At 48.7% G+C, this 20,283-nt stretch overlaps 1 long non-coding RNA gene across 1 annotated transcript in view; it reads left to right on the forward strand.

Annotated features, from left to right (window-relative positions):
• The first annotated feature begins 1,105 nt into the window (after positions 1-1,105).
• Positions 1,106-20,283, forward strand: part of LOC138647345 (uncharacterized) — an 85,760-nt gene continuing 66,582 nt past the window's right edge. Inside the window, exons 1-2 of the long non-coding RNA XR_011314948.1 lie at positions 1,106-1,142; positions 5,599-5,689. This is a non-coding gene — a long non-coding RNA (uncharacterized lncRNA). The remainder of the gene's footprint in view (positions 1,143-5,598; positions 5,690-20,283) is intronic.

Genomic DNA, 20,283 nt, shown 5'->3' on the forward strand with positions numbered 1-20,283 from the left:
CACAAGCACTCAATGTTAGACTATGAGGCTTTGTGCACTTGTTGCGGATTTGTGTGCGGAATTACCGCGGATTTCCTGTGTTTTTTGTGCAGATTTCACCTGCGTTTTACCACCTGCAGATTCTTATACAGTAGCAGGTGTAAAACGCTGCGGAATCTACACAAAGAATTGACATGCTACGGAAAATACAACGCAGCGTTTCCGCGCTGTATTTTCTGCACCATGTGCACTGCGGATTTGGTTTTCTATAGGTTTACATGGTACTGTAAACCAGACGGAAAACTGCTGCGGATCCGCAGCAGCTAATCCGCACCGTGTGCACATAGCCTGAGAGTGAGAAAGAGGCCAGAACGAGGCTCCCATAGACTCACATTGATTAGTGACCTCTGCGCTGCTCCATGAAACACTGCAGGAGACGGAGCCGAGCGGAGACAAAAACAGATGAAAACGCCAGAAGATGAGTATCAGACAGAGGGCAGGGGACGTGGATTCTCAGCACCGCTCCAGCAGTGAAATAAAAAATAATGCTGGAGTGGTGCTGTAAATGTGATGCAGCTCTTGGTTACTATATGGGGGCTTCTTATACTAATACTCATAAAAGACCCAGGTGGTACATATCAAAAGCCCCCTACCCCCCATCTCCAGCCTCCCCAGACAGCAAATATTACTTGTGATGGAGCACATATAATATCATAGCACACATTATAATATTCAGCCCCCAGTGACCTGTCCCCCCTCCCCCACCTTCTGCCCTCACAACCCCCAAATGGTCTCACATTCACCCCCCAGTGCCCTGTCTCCCCTCCTCCACAATACCCCCATGGTCTCACATTCACCCCCCAGTGCCCTGTCTCCCCCTCCCCCACAATACCCCCATGGTCTCACATTCACCCCCCAGTACCTTGTCCCCCCTCACTCACTTTCAGCCCCCACAATATCCCAACGGTCTCACAGTGACATACCTGAATTTAATAAATCTAATAAGTTCCATCCCCAGCACTTACTGATAAAGTTTGCACTGCAGGCAGGACCAGGAAGTAAGTGAAATGCAAGTTGTGGGCACTAGGACCCAGCGTGCCTGAGCCAATCCCAGCGTGCACAGGGTGAAGAAAAACTGCAGCCAGGAAAAGCTTCAGGATCAGGTCAGAGTCAGACAGGGGAAACCATTCACTGCAGGGGGGAGATTGCAGCCGGCCACTGTGCTAGCAGCCTGCAAACATCAGACTGGAGCAGACATTATACTGCTCTGCTCCTATGCGGTGTTCTGCCTCGTCACAGAAGTGGCCTTGCCCTGGCTCCCAGTGGGCCCCTTCATGTGACAGGGCCCGGGGCGATGGCCCCCTCTGCCCCCCCAGTAGCTACGCTACTGTCGTTGGGGAATGATCAGGACCATTTTTTGGTCGCTGATCACCCGCTGTCATCGCTGGATCGTCGTGTGTGACGCCGATCCAGCGATGTGTTCACTTGTAACCAGGGTAAACATCGGGTTACTAAGTGCAGGGCCGCGCTTAGTAACCCGATATTTACCCTGGTTACCATTGTAAAAGTAAAAAGAAATAACAGTACATACTCACATTCCGATGTCTGTCACGTCCCCCGCTGTCAGCTTCCCTGCACTGACTGTAAGCGCCGGCCGTAAAGCAGAGCACAGCGGTGACGTCACTGCTCTGCTTTACGGCCGGCACTGACACAGTCAGTGGAGGGAATCTGACGGCGGGGGACGTGACAGACATCGGAATATAAATATGTAGTGTTATTTTTTTTTTACTTTTACAATGGTAACCAGGGTAAATATCGGGTTACTAAGCGCGGCCCTGCGCTTAGTAACCCGATGTTTACCCTGGTTACCCGGGGACTTCGGCATCGTTGAAGACAGTTTCAACTATGCCGAAGTCTTGCTCCGGATCGTTGGTCGCTGGAGAGAGCTGTCTGTGTGACAGCTCCCCAGCGACCACACAACGACTTACCAACGATCACGGCCAGGTCGTATCGCTGGTCGTGATCGTTGGTAAGTCGTTTAGTGTAACGGTACCTTAACTGTTTACATTCTGCGGCAGAGCAGGGAGAATCGATCTCCCTGCTCTGCCGCCGGCCGCTATAGGGCCCCTGAGCAGGTGCAGGCCCTGGTGCCAGCAGTGGGCCCCCTGCCGTCATTGGAAGATCAGCTGTACAGGCATTTAGCCGATACCGCTGACCGCAATGATGGGAGAAGGAAGCTCTGCGCCTTATTACAGGGTCTGACTATAGGGGTGCTGCCTTATTACAGGGTCTGACTATAGGGGTGCTGCCTTATACTACAGTGTCTGCCTATGGGGGCTGCCTTATTACAGGGTCTGCCTATGGGGGTGCTGCCTTATTACAGGGTCTGACTATAGGGGTGCTGCCTTATTACAGGGTCTGACTATAGGGGTGCTGCCTTATACTACAGTGTCTGCCTATGGGGGTGCTGCTTTATTACAGGGTCTGCCTATGGGGGTGCTGCCTTATTACAGGGTCTGCCTATGGGGCTGCCGTATGCTATAGAGTCTGCCTATGGGGAGTGCATTATACTATATTGTGGACTATTTGGTGCATTATGCTACTGTATATGGAGGCTATCTAGGGGGCCATCATACAGTATAGAGATTACAGTGTGGGGGTCATTATACATTGTTGGAGCCATCAAACAGTTTGGGGGCTACTAAGGAGTCAGTATACTGTGTGGGTGCATTATACTGTGTATAAGAGAGCATCATACTGTGTATAGGGGAGCTGTACAGGGGGGAGACTCGAGACATTATTAAATGTAAAGTGGGCACTTATTGTTATAGGGGAACTCAGGTTACTGTGGCTATCAAAGGGGCACACAGGGCAATATTACTTTCTAGGGGGCAAAATATGGACACTATTTTTTAGGGCCCTTGCACCCAGTATTGCTATATTAGAGGATTGCTTTAGAATTTAGAGGGCACAGAGAACCACACAGCAGGTGCAGTAATAAGGACACATATGGCAACAGCAGCTCAGTATTGGGGTATCAGGGGCAGTAATAGGGTCACATACGGCAACAGCAGCTCAGTATTGGGGTATCAGGGGCAGTAATAGGGACACATACGGCAGCAGCGGCTCAGTATTGGGGTATCAGGTGCGGTAATAGGGACACATACGGCAGCAGTGGCTCAGTATTGGGGTATCAGGTGCAGTAATAGGGACACATACGGCAGCAGCAGCTCAGTATTGGGGTATCAGGTGCAGTAATAGAGACACATACGGCAGCAGTGGCTCAGTATCGAGGTATCAGGTGCAGTAATAGGGACACATATGGCAGCAGCGGCTCAGTATTGGGGTATCAGGTGCAGTAATAGGGACACATACGGCAGCAGCGGCTCAGTATTGGGGTATCAGGTGCAGTAATAGGGACACATACGGCAGCAGCAGCTCAGTATTGGGGTATCAGGTGCAGTAATAGAGACACATACGGCAACAGTGGCTCAGTATTGGGGTATCAGGTGCAGTAATAGGGACACATACGGCAGCAGCGGCTCAGTATTGGGGTATTAGGGGCAGTAATAGGGACACATACGGCAGCATCGGCTCAGTATTGGGGTATCAGGTGGAGTAATAGGGACTCATACGGCAGCAGCGGCTCAGTATTGGGGTATCAGGTGCAGTAATAGGGACACATACGGCAGCAGTGGCTCAGTATCGGGGTATCAGGTGCAGTAATAGGGACACATACGGCAGCAGCAGCTCAGTATTGGGGTGTCAGGGGCAGTAATAGGGACACATACGGCAGCAGCAGCTCAGTATTGGGGTATCAGGGCCAGTAATAGGGACACCCACGGCAGCAGCGGCTCAGTATTGGGGTGTCAGGGGCAGTAATAGGGACACATACGGCAACAGTGGCTCAGTATTGGGGTATCAGGTGCAGTAATAGGGACACATACGGCAGCAGCGGCTCAGTATTGGGGTATCAGGGGCAGTAATAGGGACTCATACGGCAGCAGCGGCTCAGTATTGGGGTATCAGGTGCAGTAATAGGGTCACATACGGCAGCAGTGGCTCAGTATCGGGGTATCAGGTGCAGTAATAGGGACACATACGGCAGCAGCAGCTCAGTATTGGGGTATCAGGGGCAGTAATAGGGACACATACGGCAGCAGCGGCTCAGTATTGGGGTATCAGGGGCAGTAATAGGGACACATATGGCAGCAGCAGCTCAGTATTGGGGTATCAGGGGCAGTAATAGGGACACATACGGCAGCAGTGGCTCAGTATTGGGGTATCAGGTGCAGTAATAGGGACACATACGGCAGCAGCGGCTCAGTATTGGGATATCAGGTGCAGTAATAGGGACACACATGGCAGCAGCGGCTCAGTATTGGGGTATCAGGTGCAGTAATAGGGTCACATACGGCAGCAGTGGCTCAGTATTGGGGTGTCAGGGGCAGTAATAGGGACACATATGGCAGCAGCAGCTCAGTATTGGGGTATCAGGGGCAGTAATAGGGACACATACGGCAGCAGTGGCTCAGTATTGGGGTATCAGGTGCAGTAATAGGGACACATACGGCAGCAGCGGCTCAGTATTGGGATATCAGGTGCAGTAATAGGGACACACATGGCAGCAGCGGCTCAGTATTGGGGTATCAGGTGCAGTAATAGGGACTCATACGGCAGCAGCGGCTCAGTATTGAAATATCAGGTGCAGTAATAGGGACACACATGGCAGCAGCGGCTCAGTATTGGGGTATCAGGTGCAGTAATAGGGTCACATACGGCAGCAGTGGCTCAGTATTGGGGTGTCAGGGGCAGTAATAGGGACACATACGGCAGCAGTGGCTCAGTATTGGGGTATCAGGGGCAGTAATAGGGACATAGACAGCAGCAGCGGCTCAGTATTGGGGTATCAGGGCCAGTAATAGGGACACCCACGGCAGCAGCGGCTCAGTATTGGGATATCAGGTGCAGTAATAGGGACACATATGGCAGCAGTGGCTCAGTATTGGGGTATCAGGTGCAGTAATAGGGACTCATACGGCAGCAGCGGCTCAGTATTGGGGTATCAGGTGCAGTAATAGGGACACACACGGCAGCAGCGGCTCAGTATTGTGATATCAGCAGGATGAGGAGTTTGTGCAGGTTGGGAATAGATGGTGATGGCTGGAATATGAGAAGTGAAATGTGTCTTTGTTGTATTCTCATGCATGTAGAAAAGCCGCGGAGACACCATCGCGTGTTTCTCAACGCAAGCAATAAATAGCCAGGTCTTTCACCGGGAAGGGCAGCATCCAAAAGGAAAACCACCTATGCCAAAACATGGTATCCATCCACAGACAGCTGTTTCGGGGTATTTGCCCCTCTTCAGTGTGGAGTAGGAAACTGGCTATTAGGAGCAGTGCCTAGTAAAAGGACTATAAACATAAGGATTAATGACCTCGGGGAGATCAAAACATCCAACACCGCGGAGACACCATCACGTGTTTCTCAACGCAGTGATCCAGAACACTGCCCCCATCCCTTATGGGAAATATGCAAATGCATGTAGAAAAGCCGCGGAGACACCATCACATGTTTCTCAACGCAAGCAATATTGTTGTAATGTTGTTTTCTCTGCAGCTGAGTCCTGGCTGGAGAAGTTGTCCTATCGGTCTGGGCCAGATGGAAAAGACGGGAAAAATGAGCGATTCCATCAGAAAGAACGTCAGCGGTAAGTCATTATCTGTACCTGTGCTATAATATCTTATATGTTCTGTAGGACTGGTATCTACCACTGACCATATGGCAGTAATATCCATATTGGCCTTTATATAGAGATTATCTTCAGTAACAGCGCGGTCACCTGCTGAGGTTCTCCTCCGGTATTAGTGCACGTCACAGAGTTGTAATAAAGGTTACCTGGTTAGGGGCCCACTCAGAAGTTTTGCCCCCTGAACCAAAATGCTAGCTACGCCTCTGCCCCCCTGGTACAGCAGAGGACCCCGCAGGGGTAAAGACTGCCATTGTCCTGCTGCCACAGAAGACCCCTCAGAGGTAAAGTCTGCCGTGGTCCGGGCGCCACAGAGGACCCCTCAGGGGTAAAGTCTGCCGTGGTCCGGGCGCCACAGAGGACCCCTCAGGGGTAAAGTCTGCCATGGTCCGGGCGCCACAGAGGACCCCTCGGGTAAAGTCTGCCGTGGTCCGGGCGCCACAGAGGACCCCTCAGGGGTAAAGTCTGCCGTGGTTCGGGCGCCACAGAGGACCCCTCAGGGGTAAAGTCTGCCGTGGTTCGGGCGCCACAGAGGACCCCTCAGGGGTGAAGTCTGCCGTGGTCCGGGCACTACAGAGGACCCCTCGGGGGCAGTGCGCACCTTTTGGTTCCATACAACATTGGGATGAGTCTATTTCCTTTTCGCCGAAGGTGCATCTACCAAAGCCGTAATGCTGGGGTCTCAATTTCTAGGGCTGCAGCAATACCAAATGCACAATTTTTTGGGGGATGGAAATATGTGGTGATTCAAATATATATAAAATTATAAATATTAAAGAATATATATTTAGTCTTTTAACTTTTATAATTTGTCCTGATAGAGGACTTGACCCTACGATTGATCAGGAGCGCCATACACTGCAGGTCTGAGGCCGGGGTCACACGTGTATAAAAAAAAAATCTGTCCGATGTTGATCCAGAAAAGTCAGATGAGTGTCTGGGAGCACAGTGTAAGTTTTCTCAACTAGTAACCCTGTGACATACGTCTTTAACATCATCTTTTACATACTGTGCTTTAAAGGTGGTTTTCAACCTAATAAGCAATCTTTATATAAATATATAGAATCGGTATCATATATAGATATCCTGTAGACATATTATATGTAAGGGGTTTGTGACATTAAATTTCTATATGACATTATTCTATTCTGACAGTTCGGGCTGTGAATTTACTGTACTTGGTTGATGAAATGTCGGGTTTGCTTTGAGATGTATGTAAAAAGACAGGCAGCACACACATGTGCAGTGCAATTTTTGTTTTTTTTTCTTGCCATTGACTTGCATTGTCAAGAGCGATCCATTAAATTCTCAGATATAGGCCGGGGACACAGTTGCGAGTGCAATGTGAGAAACTCACCTCAATACCCGGCACTCAGGACCGTAGCGTTCAGCGGCGTAGATATACATGCAACCGCACGCTCTGGTCCCGAGAGCCGGCGGCAGAGCCGGGTATTGAGGTGAGTTTCTGGCATTGCCCTCACAGCTGTGACCCCGGCCTTACTCGCAGCACGCTCTGATTTATTTTTTTCCTGTGTCCAATTAGAGCTTAGGAGAAACTTGCAGGTGCGCATTGACTCATTTACTAACTTTGGGTGCAATGCTGTGTTTTCTCACAGTGCAGTCGTTTTTATACACTTGTGTGAGTGAGACCTGAGAATTCCTGTACAAAGCACCAATACCCAGCCTGTAGGTGTACAGATAGGTATTCTAGGGCAGGGGTCCCCAACTCCAGTCCTCAAGGCCCACCAACAGGTCATGTTTTCAGGATTTCCTTAGTATTGCCCAGGTGATAATTGCATTACCTGTGCAAAACAAAGGAAAACCTGAAAACATGATCTGTTGGTGGGCCTTGAGGACTGGAGTTGGGGATCACTGTTCTAGGGTATACACATTGGTTTAGAAATATTTAAAGGGAACCTGTCACCTGAATTTGGCGGGACAGGTTTGCGGTCATAGGGGCGGTGTTTTCGGGTGTTTGATTCACCCTTTCCTTACCCGCTGGCTGCATACTGGCCGCAATATTGGGTTGAAGTTCATTCTCTGTCCTCCGTAGTACACACCTGCGCAAGGCAATCTTGCCTTGCGTACGCGCAGTATGCTTTGCCCAGAAGTATTTCCCGTATTCCCCAGAAGTGTGTCCCGGAAGTATTTCGCTGTGTTCCGGGACATAGTGCGCCGACGCATGCGCACTAATGCTTTTCGGCTTTGCCCACAGTTGGGCAAAGCATACTGAGCGTGCGCAAGGCAAGATTGCCTTGCGCAGGCGTGTACTACGGAGGACAGAGAATGAACTTCAACCCAATATTGCGGCCAGCATGCAGCCAGCGGGTAAGGAAAGGGTGAATCAAACACCCGAAAACCCCGCCCATATGACCGCAAACCTGTCCCGCCAAATTTAGGTGACAGGTTCCCTTTAATGTATATTATACAACAGCCGTAGGACTTGTGCAGACAACTGTATTTTTGGTCCCAGCGCGATCCAACAAAACAAAGCATATGTTGGGTCCCAAAATCGGAATAAAATATACAAGCAGTGCCCACAAAAAGTTTGTTGGCATTCAGGGAGGAATCCCTGCTGGAGACATGTGAGGGGACCGACATCCCTGAACCAAGGACATCTCTTCAGTAGAGTTTTTCCACGTGGACTATGAGTCGCCCCGCCAGGGCCGTGGGGTACTCGGTACCGGGTCCTGCAGTTCACAGGGGGATATCACAGTGGTGACCCGGTCCGTGGCCCTGGGCGCCCATGTAAAAGGAAAAGGTCTTTAACCCTTTCAAGATGCAGCCCTTTTTCGTTTTTGCGTTTTCGTTTTTCGCTCCCCTCCTTCCCAGAGCCATAACTTTTTTTATTTTTGCTTCAATATGGCCATGTGAGGGCTTATTTTTTGCAGGACAAGTTGTACTTGTGAACGACATCATTGAATGAAAAAAATTCCTAGTGTGGTGAAATTGCAAAAAAAGTGCAATCCCACACTTGTTTTTTGCTTGGCTTTTTTGCTAGGTCACTAAATGCTAAAACTGACCTGCCATTATTATTCTCCAGGTCATTACGAGTTCATAGACACCAAACATTTCTAGGTTATTTTTTATCTAAGTGGTGAAAAAAAATTAAAAACTTTGCTAAAAAAAATAAAAATTGCGCCATTTTCCAATACCTGTAGCGTCTCCATTTTTCGGGATCTGGAGTCAGGGGAGGTCTTATTTTTTGCATGCCGAGCTGACGTTTTTAATGATACCACTTATGTGTAGATACGTTCTTTTGATCACCCATTATTGCATTTTAATGCAATGTTGCGACGACCAAGATAACGTAATTCTGTCGTTTCAAGTTTTTTTTCTCGCTACGCCATTTAGCGATCAGGTTAATCCTTTTTTTTTATTGATAGATCGGGCAATTCTGAAAGCGACTATACCAAATATGTGTAGGTTTGATTTTTTTTTTCTATATTGTTTTATTTTGGATGGGGCGAAAGGGGGGGGGGGTGATTTAAACTTTATATATAGATATATACACATTTTTGAAAACTTTTTTTTTAAACTTTTGCCATGCTTCAGGCTAGAAGCTGGCATAGCCTAATCGGCTCTGCTACATAGCAGCGATCATCAGATTGTTCCTATGTAGCTGAATTACAGGCTTGCTATGAGCGCCGACCACAGGGTGGCGCTCACAGCAAGCCGGCATCAGTAACCAGAGAGGTCTGAAGGAGACCTCTGGTTACTATGCAGATGCATCGGTGACCCCCAATCATGTGACGGGGTCAGCAATGCGCTCATTCCCGGCCACGCGGCCAGAAGCGCTAGTTAAATGCCGCTATTAGCGTTTTACAGCGGCATTTAACTGGTTAATAGCGGCAGATGGATCACGATTTCACCCGCCACTATTGCGTGCACATGTCAGCTGTTCAAAACAGCTGACATGTCGCAACTTTGATGTGGGCTCACCGCCAGAGCCCGCATCATAAGGGGAGACACGACATGCGCCGAACTAGAACGGGGCATGTCGTGAAGGGGTTAAAGGGAATAAAGTCTATGTTCCTGAGGCCACCTCTGGTATTCGGTCTGTGGGGACCAATGCTGCTTTAAGAGGTCCGCTGGGGTAATGTGATGGCAGCTAGATGGTATACCTTCCCACAGGTGAAGTGTGTCCCCAGGGCTCCCGGTGTGTAGATGGAAGATGGTGGATGGTGAGAGGCGCAGTGAAGAACGAGGACACAAGGTGGCAATCTCTTTACCTTTACTGAAGGCTTCAGCATCCACAGTCCAGGGCACCAGATCACAGGGTAGGCAGAGTCCGGCCAGTTTGGAGGCAAGTCCAGAGTCCCCTTATCCAGGTGGAAATCAAAGCCTTCCTCTAGCACCGTGGTGTTGTAGTGCCTTATTGCCCATGGCTTCACATAAGGTCCTCACTGATGTTCTCTCTCTGTCCCCCTTATATGATAGGACACGACCCGTATGACTGGTGGCTTGAGCCGGTTTATAGGGACTCTAGCATGCCCCGGGGTCTATAGGTGTCACCGTGTCTCCAGGGTGTTAACCCCTTCATGACCTTACCCTTTTCCGTTTTTGCTTTCTCGTTTTTCACTCCCCTCCTTCCCAGAGCCATAACTTTTTTTATTTTTCCATCAATATGGCCATGTGAGGGCTTGTTTTTTTGCGGGACAAGTTGCACTTTTCAACAACATCATTGGTTTTAGCATGTCGTGTACTAGAAAACGGGAAAAAAATTCCAAGTGCCGTGAAATTGCAAAAAAAGTGCAATCCCACACTTGTTTTTTTTGTTTGGCTTTTTTGCTAGGTTCACTAAATGCTAAAACGGACCTGCCATTTTGATTCTCCAGGTCATTTACGAGTTCATATGCATGTAGAAAAGCCGCGGAGACACCATCACGTGTTTCTCAACGCAAGCAATAAATAGCCAGGTCTTTCACCGGGAAGGGCAGCATCCAAAAAGGAAAACCACCTCTGCCAAAACATGGTATCCATCCACAGACAGCTGTTTCGGGGTATTTGCCCCTCATCAGTGTGGAGTAGGAAACTGGCTATTAGGAGCAGTGCCTAGTAAAAGGACTATAAACATAAGGATTAATGACCTCGGGGGGATCAAAACATCCAACACCGCGGAGACACCATCACGTGTTTCTCAACGCAGTGATCCAGAACACTGCCCCCATCCCTTATGGGAAATATGCAAATGGATATAGAAAAGCCACGGAGACACCATTACGTGTTTCTCAATGCAAGTAATGAATAGCCAGGTCTTTCACCGGGAAGGAACAACCACGGGAAGGGCAGCATCCAAAAAGGAAAACCACCTACAGTGGGGCAAAAAAGTATTTAGTCAGTCAGCAATAGTGCAAGTTCCACCACTTAAAAAGATGAGAGGCGTCTGTAATTTACATCATAGGTAGACCTCAACTATGGGAGACAAACTGAGAAAAAAAAATCCAGAAAATCACATTGTCTGTTTTTTTAACATTTTATTTGCATATTATGGTGGGAAATAAGTATTTGGTCAGAAACAAACAATCAAGATTTCTGGCTCTCACAGACCTGTAACTTCTTCTTTAAGAGTCTCCTCTTTCCTCCACTCATTACCTGTAGTAATGGCACCTGTTTAAACTTGTTATCAGTATAAAAAGACATCTGTGCACACCCTCAAACAGTCTGACTCCAAACTCCACTATGGTGAAGACCAAAGAGCTGTCAAAGGACACCAGAAACAAAATTGTAGCCCTGCACCAGGCTGGGAAGACTGAATCTGCAATAGCCAACCAGCTTGGAGTGAAGAAATCAACAGTGGGAGCAATAATTAGAAAATGGAAGACATACAAGACCACTGATAATCTCCCTCGATCTGGGGCTCCACGCAAAATCCCACCCCGTGGGGTCAGAATGATCACAAGAACGGTGAGCAAAAATCCCAGAATCACGCGGGGGGACCTAGTGAATGAACTGCAGAGAGCTGGGACCAATGTAACAAGGCCTACCATAAGTAACACACTACGCCACCATGGACTCAGATCCTGCAGTGCCAGACGTGTCCCACTGCTTAAGCCAGTACATGTCCGGGCCCGTCTGAAGTTTGCTAGAGAGCATTTGGATGATCCAGAGGAGTTTTGGGAGAATGTCCTATGGTCTGATGAAACCAAACTGGAACTGTTTGGTTGAAACACAACTTGTCGTGTTTGGAGGAAAAAGAATACTGAGTTGCATCCATCAAACACCATACCTACTGTAAAGCATGGTGGTGGAAACATCATGCTTTGGGGCTGTTTCTCTGCAAAGGGGCCAGGACGACTGATCCGGGTACATGAAAGAATGAATGGGGCCATGTATCGTGAGATTTTGAGTGCAAACCTCCTTCCATCAGCAAGGGCATTGAAGATGAAACGTGGCTGGGTCTTTCAACATGACAATGATCCAAAGCACACCGCCAGGGCAACGAAGGAGTGGCTTCGGAAGAAGCATTTCAAGGTCCTGGAGTGGCCTAGCCAGTCTCCAGATCTCAACCCTATAGAAAACCTTTGGAGGGCGTTGAAAGTCCGTGTTGCCAAGCGAAAAGCCAAAAAGATCACTGCTCTAGAGGAGATCTGCATGGAGGAATGGGCCAACATACCAACAACAGTGTGTGGCAACCTTGTGAAGACTTACAAAAAACGTTTGACCTCTGTCATTGCCAACAAAGGATATATTACAAAGTATTGAGATGAAATTTTGTTTCTGACCAAATACTTATTTTCCACCATAATATGCAAATAAAATGTTAAAAAAACAGACAATGTGATTTTCTGGATTTTTTTTTCTCAGTTTGTCTCCCATAGTTGAGGTCTACCTATGATGTAAATTACAGACGCCTCTCATCTTTTTAAGTGGTGGAACTTGCACTATTGCTGACTGACTAAATACTTTTTTGCCCCACTGTATGCCAAAACATGGTATCCATCCACAGACAGCTGTGGCACTGCTCCTAATAGTCAGTTTCCTACTCCACACTGATGAGGGGCAAATACCCCGAAACAGCTGTCTGTGGATGGATACCATGTTTTGGCATAGGTGGTTTTCCTTTTGGGATGCTGCCCTTCCCGTGCTTGTTCCTTCCCGGTGAAAGACCTGGCTATTCATTGCTTGCATTGAGAAACACGTGATGGTGTCTCCGCGGCTTTTCTACATGCATTTGCATATTTCCCATAAGGGATGGGGCAGTGTTCTGGATCACTGCGTTGAGAAATACGTGATGGTGTCTCCGCGGTGTTGGATGTTTTGATCTCCCCGAGGTCATTCATCCTTATGTTTATATTTACGAGTTCATAGACCCCAAACATGTCTAGGTTACGTTTTATCTAAGTGGTAAAAAAAAATTAAAAACTTTGCTAAAAATAAAAAAAATTCCACAATTTTCCATTCTAGCGTTTTGAATTTTCTCTCTACGCTGTTTAGCAATCAGGTTAATCCTTTTTTTTTATTGATAGATCGGGCGATTCTGAACGCGGCGATACCAAGTGTGTGTAGGTTTGATTTTTTGTTGTTGTTTTATTTTCAATGGGGCGAAAGGGGGCTGATTTAAACTTTTATATATTTTTTAATTTTTTTCATATTTTTAAAACTTTTTTAAACTTTTGCCATGCTTCAATAGCCTCCATGGGAGGCTAGAAGCTGGCACAACTCGATCGGCTCAGCTACATGGGAGCGATCATCAGATCGCTGCTAAGTAGCTGAATTGCAGGCATGCTGTGAGCGCCGACCACCGGGTGGCACTCACAGCAGGCCGGCATCAATAACCATAGACGTCTCAAGGACCTCTATGCTTACCATCGTGACGTATCGCCGACCCCCGATAATGTGACGGGGGTCGGCAATGCGATCATTTCCGGGCGTGCGGCCGGAAGAGCCGGTTAAATGCCACTGTCAGCATTTGACAGCAGCATTTAACTGGTTAATAGCGGCGGGTGCATCGCGATTTCACCCGACGCTATTGCGGGCACATGTGAGCTGTTCAAAACAGCTGACATGTCCCGGCTTTGAGGTGGGCTCAGCGCCGGAGCCCACATCAAAGCAGGGGACCCGACCTCTGCCGTAATAGTACGGCGGAGGTCGGGAAGGGGTTAAGGCAGACAGGTAATGTGAAGTTCAGCTGTCCTGCCGGTCTCTGATGTAAGTCGTGGAGGGCCTTACGATCCTCGGTGTTCCAGCTACCGGTTTCTGCACCTCAGAAGGAGGCAGCCTGCTCGCGGCTGTTCTCCCCCTGATATCCTCTCCAGTGCTTTGCTCTCCTGCACGTTCACTGCAATGTATTCAGCTTTCTGAATGTCTCTTTCCAGGAACTGCTGCACTGCGCCTACACAGCTCCGCAAACCCTCCTCTGCCTCAGACTGATCCAGTCTGTTTCCTGGCAAGAACTGTTCTGATCTTTCCCTCCTAAACTACCTTATATATGGGGAGTCACCTAGTAAATCGGATCAAAAGTTCCCCCTGGTGGCCTGGAGTGTGAATGTGTTGCATGCTGTTGTTTACCCGGTTACAGTTATCCCTTCTTGCCTTCAAGCGTAGCAGCACCTCCTCGTGTGGAAAGCAATGCTACTGTGATGACCAGGACCCTGGGGCGCCACAGACTACACCATGAGCAGAAATAGGTGGTGGAGGGGACTGAAGGAGATGCCTGCAAGGAAGACCTGAGAATGCGAAGGGTTCCATTCTGCTAATTATTGTCACAGCCGCCGTGCCTGCCGCCGTGCCTGGTGTTTCTGGCTCCGCTCGCCGGTATACTCACCGGTCCGTCGCACTCTCCCTGCAGCCTCGCATCCTCTCTCTTCCTGAGTACCCGCTTCTTCCTGGTTCATGTCAGGTGCATGTGCGCACCTCACGCTCCTGCTCCCTCTGCGCACGCGCACTTCCTCCTTTTGTTTTACTGGCGTTCCGTGCCTCCACTCCTGGATCCTGACCCGGAAGTCCCCTTGCACGTCTGGTATTTAAGGTTAGTCCTTCCTCTATCCCTTGCCTGTCTGTCATTTTTGCCTGTCTGTCATCATGTGTGTCAGTTCTGTGTCTCTTTCAGCCCAGGCAGACTAGCTTCCCCTCCGTTCCTAGCTTTCCTTGCCTCGCCGTCCTGCTCAGTACGTCCCTTTACCACTTCTTCCCTTCTCTGTCTAGTGTCGCCTTCCTACCCCCTTACCGCTAATGTGGCACCCCTAGGGGTATTTGCCACAAAAATAGTTACTGACACTAAATACAAATACTAAAATAGCAAGACTGCACTACCACCTCCGGCCAGAAGGGGGAGCTCCAGAGACTCCCCTTGATCCATTCTGGTCTGAGAAAAGAACTGGCAGTTGGGCTAAGGAGCTGAAAGTGAGAGGTCATACAGCTGAATTTCAAACAGCCCTATGACAGTTTCCAGGCCCAAATCACCGGCCTGAGGAAAAGAGGGACAAAGAAAAAGGACATTGTGAGAACCGGGTAGCATTAATCAATACCCAGAACAGGCGCAAAGACGGATACCTGATCCGTGGCTGTATTCATTATATATAATACGGCAACCGGAAAAACGTGAGGTGATATCAGCTTCACTAGGGCCGGACGCAGCAACATACACAGAGTTCAGCGGTACTCCCGGAGGGGGTAAGCCGATAAAAGGACTCGTGTTGCACGTCGAACCAGGACCCGGAGGGGACAGATTGGGCCAGCAGCCAGTTCACATACAGCAGCAGGGCCACACAGAAACTGCGTACAATAAGAGGCGAAGACCCCGGCAGGGTCAAAGTAACTCAGAGTTCCCATACAGACTCCAGTGACAGGACTGGTTGTAAATCCCTTTATGTTGAAGTAAACTGGTTAAACGTTTCAGTGCCTCAGTCTTTCATTTGGACAATAGCCATCTATCCAGGATCGGGATCATCACCGCTGGGAGAACCTGCTGCTGATCAAGTAAGTGCCTGTTCCCTCACGATACCCCTTACACTGTGCATTGCCTGAGGCCACAGCACCGGGTCAAGTCACCCGTGACATCTCCCTCAAGAGACAGACCCCATTGGTCCGGTGCTGGGTACCCCGGTCTCCTGGGCGTCACAATTGGCGTCACGAACAGGATGGAGCCAGCCCGTATACCGGGTATTGTGTGCTGTGATTGGAGCCCAAAACTGAAAGCTTGGATGAAAAATATTGAAAATTGACTTTATTAAAGAAAATTCCATTCCCCAATGAAAACTATTGAAAGTGACTTTTCCCCATTGGTTATAATGGAGTAATGATGGCCGCCATCCCCTGAGGTAATCGCCTCATAACCATTAGGCACGAGACTGTTAATTGAGCTACGCCATTACCTGAGCCCCAGTCTGACTGAAAAACTTCAGAATCCGCCATTACAGAGCGCGGTGGGTGGGAGCAGCAGGGGGCGTGTCATTGTGGCCGGCACCAAGCTGAGCGCTCTGACGTCAGAGCAAGGGGAAAACCAATCCTGCTGCACAGCGGAATGAATCTACACTATCCCGACGGAAGCGGAGGACCGGAAGGGTCCGGATTAACTAAGGGGGCACAGTATGTTGCAGCACGGAGACGCCGCAGCACCCGGCGACGCTAATGCAGCTGAAAGACAGAGTGTCGATAGAGAGTCCGGCAACACAGCGGTGCAAGGAGTGGCGCCCATCATGCCGGTGCTGATGCCATATACCCCGGGTGGCCCATGGCTTCCAATGTATGAAGGTGAGCCTAATACCCTTGACGATTTCAGAGAAAAGATGCTGGCCCATTTTGACATGTTCCCCGTGGGTGAAGTTCAGCGTGTTAGTCTCCTGATGATGCAGTTAAGTGGCCATGCTAAGCGAGAAGTCACAGCATGGGCAGCTGATCTAAAAGGCACTGTTGAACGCATATTTGCTGGATTAAAAGCTATATTCGAAACCACTGCCGGCAGCAAAGCTAAAGTACGATTCTTTAATTGCAAACAAAAAGCTAATGAGGGCGTGAGAGACTTTGCCTTAAACCTGCAGGAAGCCCTTAAATCACTTACACTGGCTGAACCCATTTTTGACACTGGAGCGGATAAACTGCTAAGAGATCAATTTATTGAGGGACTCTACACCCCTTCTCACCGGGGGTATGTGAGCATGCTTGTTTTTAAGAACCCTGAATTGACATTTGCCCAATTAAAGGAGAGCGCTATACGTCTCCAGCTGGCAGAGGCACCTCGGGATCAGGATCCTGCGCAACCCATGGCAGAGGCACCTCAACAACAGGGAGTGCCAGTGACATCAGCTATGTCCGGGGCCATTGCTAAGCCCCTGGGGCCCAGTACTAATGAGGCTCTTCAACAAAAGCTTGACTCTTTAACTGATGTTGTTGCTTCAATGGCTAAAACCATGCAGGAGATGAGCGGACCCAAGATGGAGTTGGCAAACCGTAGAGAGGATGTTCCATGGATGAGACCCCGGAGATACCCGACATGGAGAGGACGACCCCGCGACCGCTACCAACCAAATGGACAGCCCATTTGCCGCCATTGCCAGCAGCCAGGCCACTTTGCACGAGATTGTGATTTAAACGGGAATCCCCTGGGAATGCGGGCCGCTTCGCAGGAATGAACTTTCAAGGCCCAACACCCTGGCACGACAGGTACATCGGAGGACGACCCATTATCCCTATCGTGCTGGACGGAATTCCCCTTAACGCTTTGCTGGACACAGGTTCCCAGATTTCATCTATACCGTATATCCTTTATAAGAGGTACTGGGCTGATGCAGATATTGATAAAGGGCCCTCTGATGTTGAACTAGATATATGGGCAAGTAATGGTAAGTTGGTACCGAAACTAGGATTCAGGGAGATGACCATAAAGATTGGTAAAGTAGAATTGAAGAAACAGGGTATAATTGTTGTTGATGTTGACCGGCGGAACTGTGAACCAACTGTATTGATAGGAATGAATGTGTTAGAGAACTGCTTTGCCGAAGTTATATCTGTCTTACAGCAAATTGCTGAAACTGCCCAATCCTGCCAGCAGAGAGTTCTCCGGAGGGAAATAAAAGTATTGATGTTAAGGCAACAGGTAGAAGTTGCAGGTGGAGAAATCGGCAGTGTGAGGGTAAGTGATCCAACGTCTATTGTAATCCCACCAAAAACAGAAATGCTGGTATGGTGTAGAGCAGCCATTGGTACTAAGGAACGAGATTATCAAGCCTTAATAGAACCAGTGTACACCGACAGCAGGCCCACTATACTCACAGCACGAGGGGTAGTCGAGGTACAGTGGGGACGAGTGCCGGTACGACTTTTGAACTGTGGAGAGGAAGAGGTCACTTTGCCAAGGTATGCTACAGTGGCAAAGCTATATACTGTTGACAACAACGCCATCACAACCATTGAGCCCTTAGAAGCAACCTGTCAGGTGGAAGGCAACGGCTCAGACGGAGAATTGGAGGATTGGTGCCAACAGCTACACGTGGGCATAAATTCAACACCTACCCATCAAAAACAAGGGGTGTATAGGCTAGTGACGGAATATGAACAAGTCTTCAGTAAACACCCATTGGACTTCGGACGGATAGAAGGGGTAGAACACACAATCCCCACTGGTGACCATCCCCCAATAAAAGAAAGATATAGACCCATACCCCCCGCTCACTATCAATGTGCAAAAGATATGCTGAGGGAGATGAAACAGACCGGGGTAATAAGAGACAGCTGTAGCCCCTGGGCGGCCCCTCTAGTGATTGTCAAAAAAAAGGGCGGAACCATGAGAATGTGCGTAGACTACCGGCGGATTAATAACATCACCCATAAAGACGCCTACCCCTTGCCTAGGATAGAAGAGTCCTTGACTGCTTTGAAATCTGCTAATTATTTTTCCACCTTAGACTTAACAAGCGGGTTTTGGCAAGTCCCTGTGGCTGAGAGAGATAAGGAAAAGACGGCATTCACCACACCAATGGGTCTATGTGAATTTAATCACATGCCATTCGGACTCTGCAACGCATCCGGTACCTTCCAGCGGCTGATGGAATGCTGCCTCGGACACAAGAACTTCGAGACCGTCCTCCTGTACCTAGATGATGTGATCGTCTACTCAAAGACTTACGAACAACACTTAAAATACCTGGCAGAAGTGTTCGAAGCCTTATCCAGGTATGGCATGAAAATCAAGCCATCCAAATGTCACCTTCTCAAGCCAAAGGTACAGTACCTGGGACACATCGTGAGTTCGGAGGGAGTAGCACCGGATCCCGAGAAAATAAGCACCGTAAGGGATTGGCCAAGACCTACCAACGCAAAAGAAGTGAGGCAATTCCTAGGATTGGTGGGTTACTATCGCAGATTTATAAAAGGATTTACCAAGTTGGCAGCACCCTTGCAAGACGCCTTGGTAGGGCAGACGAAGAAACCTTCAAACCGAAACCCTCCTTTTCAGTGGAACGACGAAAGGGAAGACTCCTTTGAACAACTAAAGAAGGCACTAACCGGAGAAGAGGTTCTGGCATACCCAGATTACCATCAACCTTTCATCCTCTACACCGATGCCAGTAATGTGGGACTAGGAGCGGTGCTGTCACAAAAGCAAGAAGGTCGGGAGAAAGTCATCGCCTTTGCAAGTAGAAAGCTCCGGCCTCCTGAAAGAAATTCAGAAAATTACAGCTCCTTCAAATTGGAACTACTGGCAGTAGTTTGGGCTGTTACTGAACGTTTCAAACACTATCTGGCCGCTGCAGAATTTATTGTCTATACTGACAACAATCCGTTGACCCATCTGGACACAGCCAAATTAGGTGCGTTAGAACAGCGATGGATAGCCCGGTTATCTAATTACAACTTCATATTCAAGTATCGAGCAGGTCGCAAGAATGGAAATGCCGATGCCCTATCCCGGATGCCACACTTGAGAGATGTAGAAGAAGAAACGGAGGAGCTTGAAGAAATTGAACTACCAGCCTTCCATCATCCCAAGGCAAAACATCATCAGTCAAGTACCTATCAGAAACAACAAGAGGTGAATTTTAATCCGTTAGCACACCATAGATGGGCTGACACCCAAGACAGCAATCCGACTGTGAAGTTGGTGAAGGAACTGCTGACTGAGCAAAGTGCATATCCTGATGAGGATGCCCCAGAAGAGACGCATCAACTCTGGAAAGAGAGAGGCAAAATGTTCCTGTATCAAGGGAAGCTCTGTAGAAGGTACACCAATCCGAAAACACATGAATTGGTTTGGCAGATTATCGTGCCTAAACAAGATGTGAAGATGGTCCTCGAAGCTTACCATAATGGTGCTGGTCACTTTGGTTGGAAAAAGTTAGAAGTACTTCTAAGAGAAAGATTTTATTGGGTTGGGATGAGAAAATCAATCGAACAGTGGTGCAGAAACTGTGGCCCGTGCAACCTCAGAAGAAACGATCAAAAGAACCAAAGAGCACCACTGCAGCCCATAATCACCAAACAACCATTTGAACTTGTAGCCATAGACCACGTGAAGTTGACACCAAGCCGGTCCGGCTATGTCTATGCCTTGACCATCGTGGACCATTATTCACGCTTCTTGGTAGTAGTACCCGTAAAAGATCTGACAGCAAAAA

This window comes from Ranitomeya imitator, chromosome 8, assembly GCF_032444005.1.
Source record: "Ranitomeya imitator isolate aRanImi1 chromosome 8, aRanImi1.pri, whole genome shotgun sequence".
Lineage (NCBI taxonomy): Eukaryota > Metazoa > Chordata > Amphibia > Anura > Dendrobatidae > Ranitomeya > Ranitomeya imitator.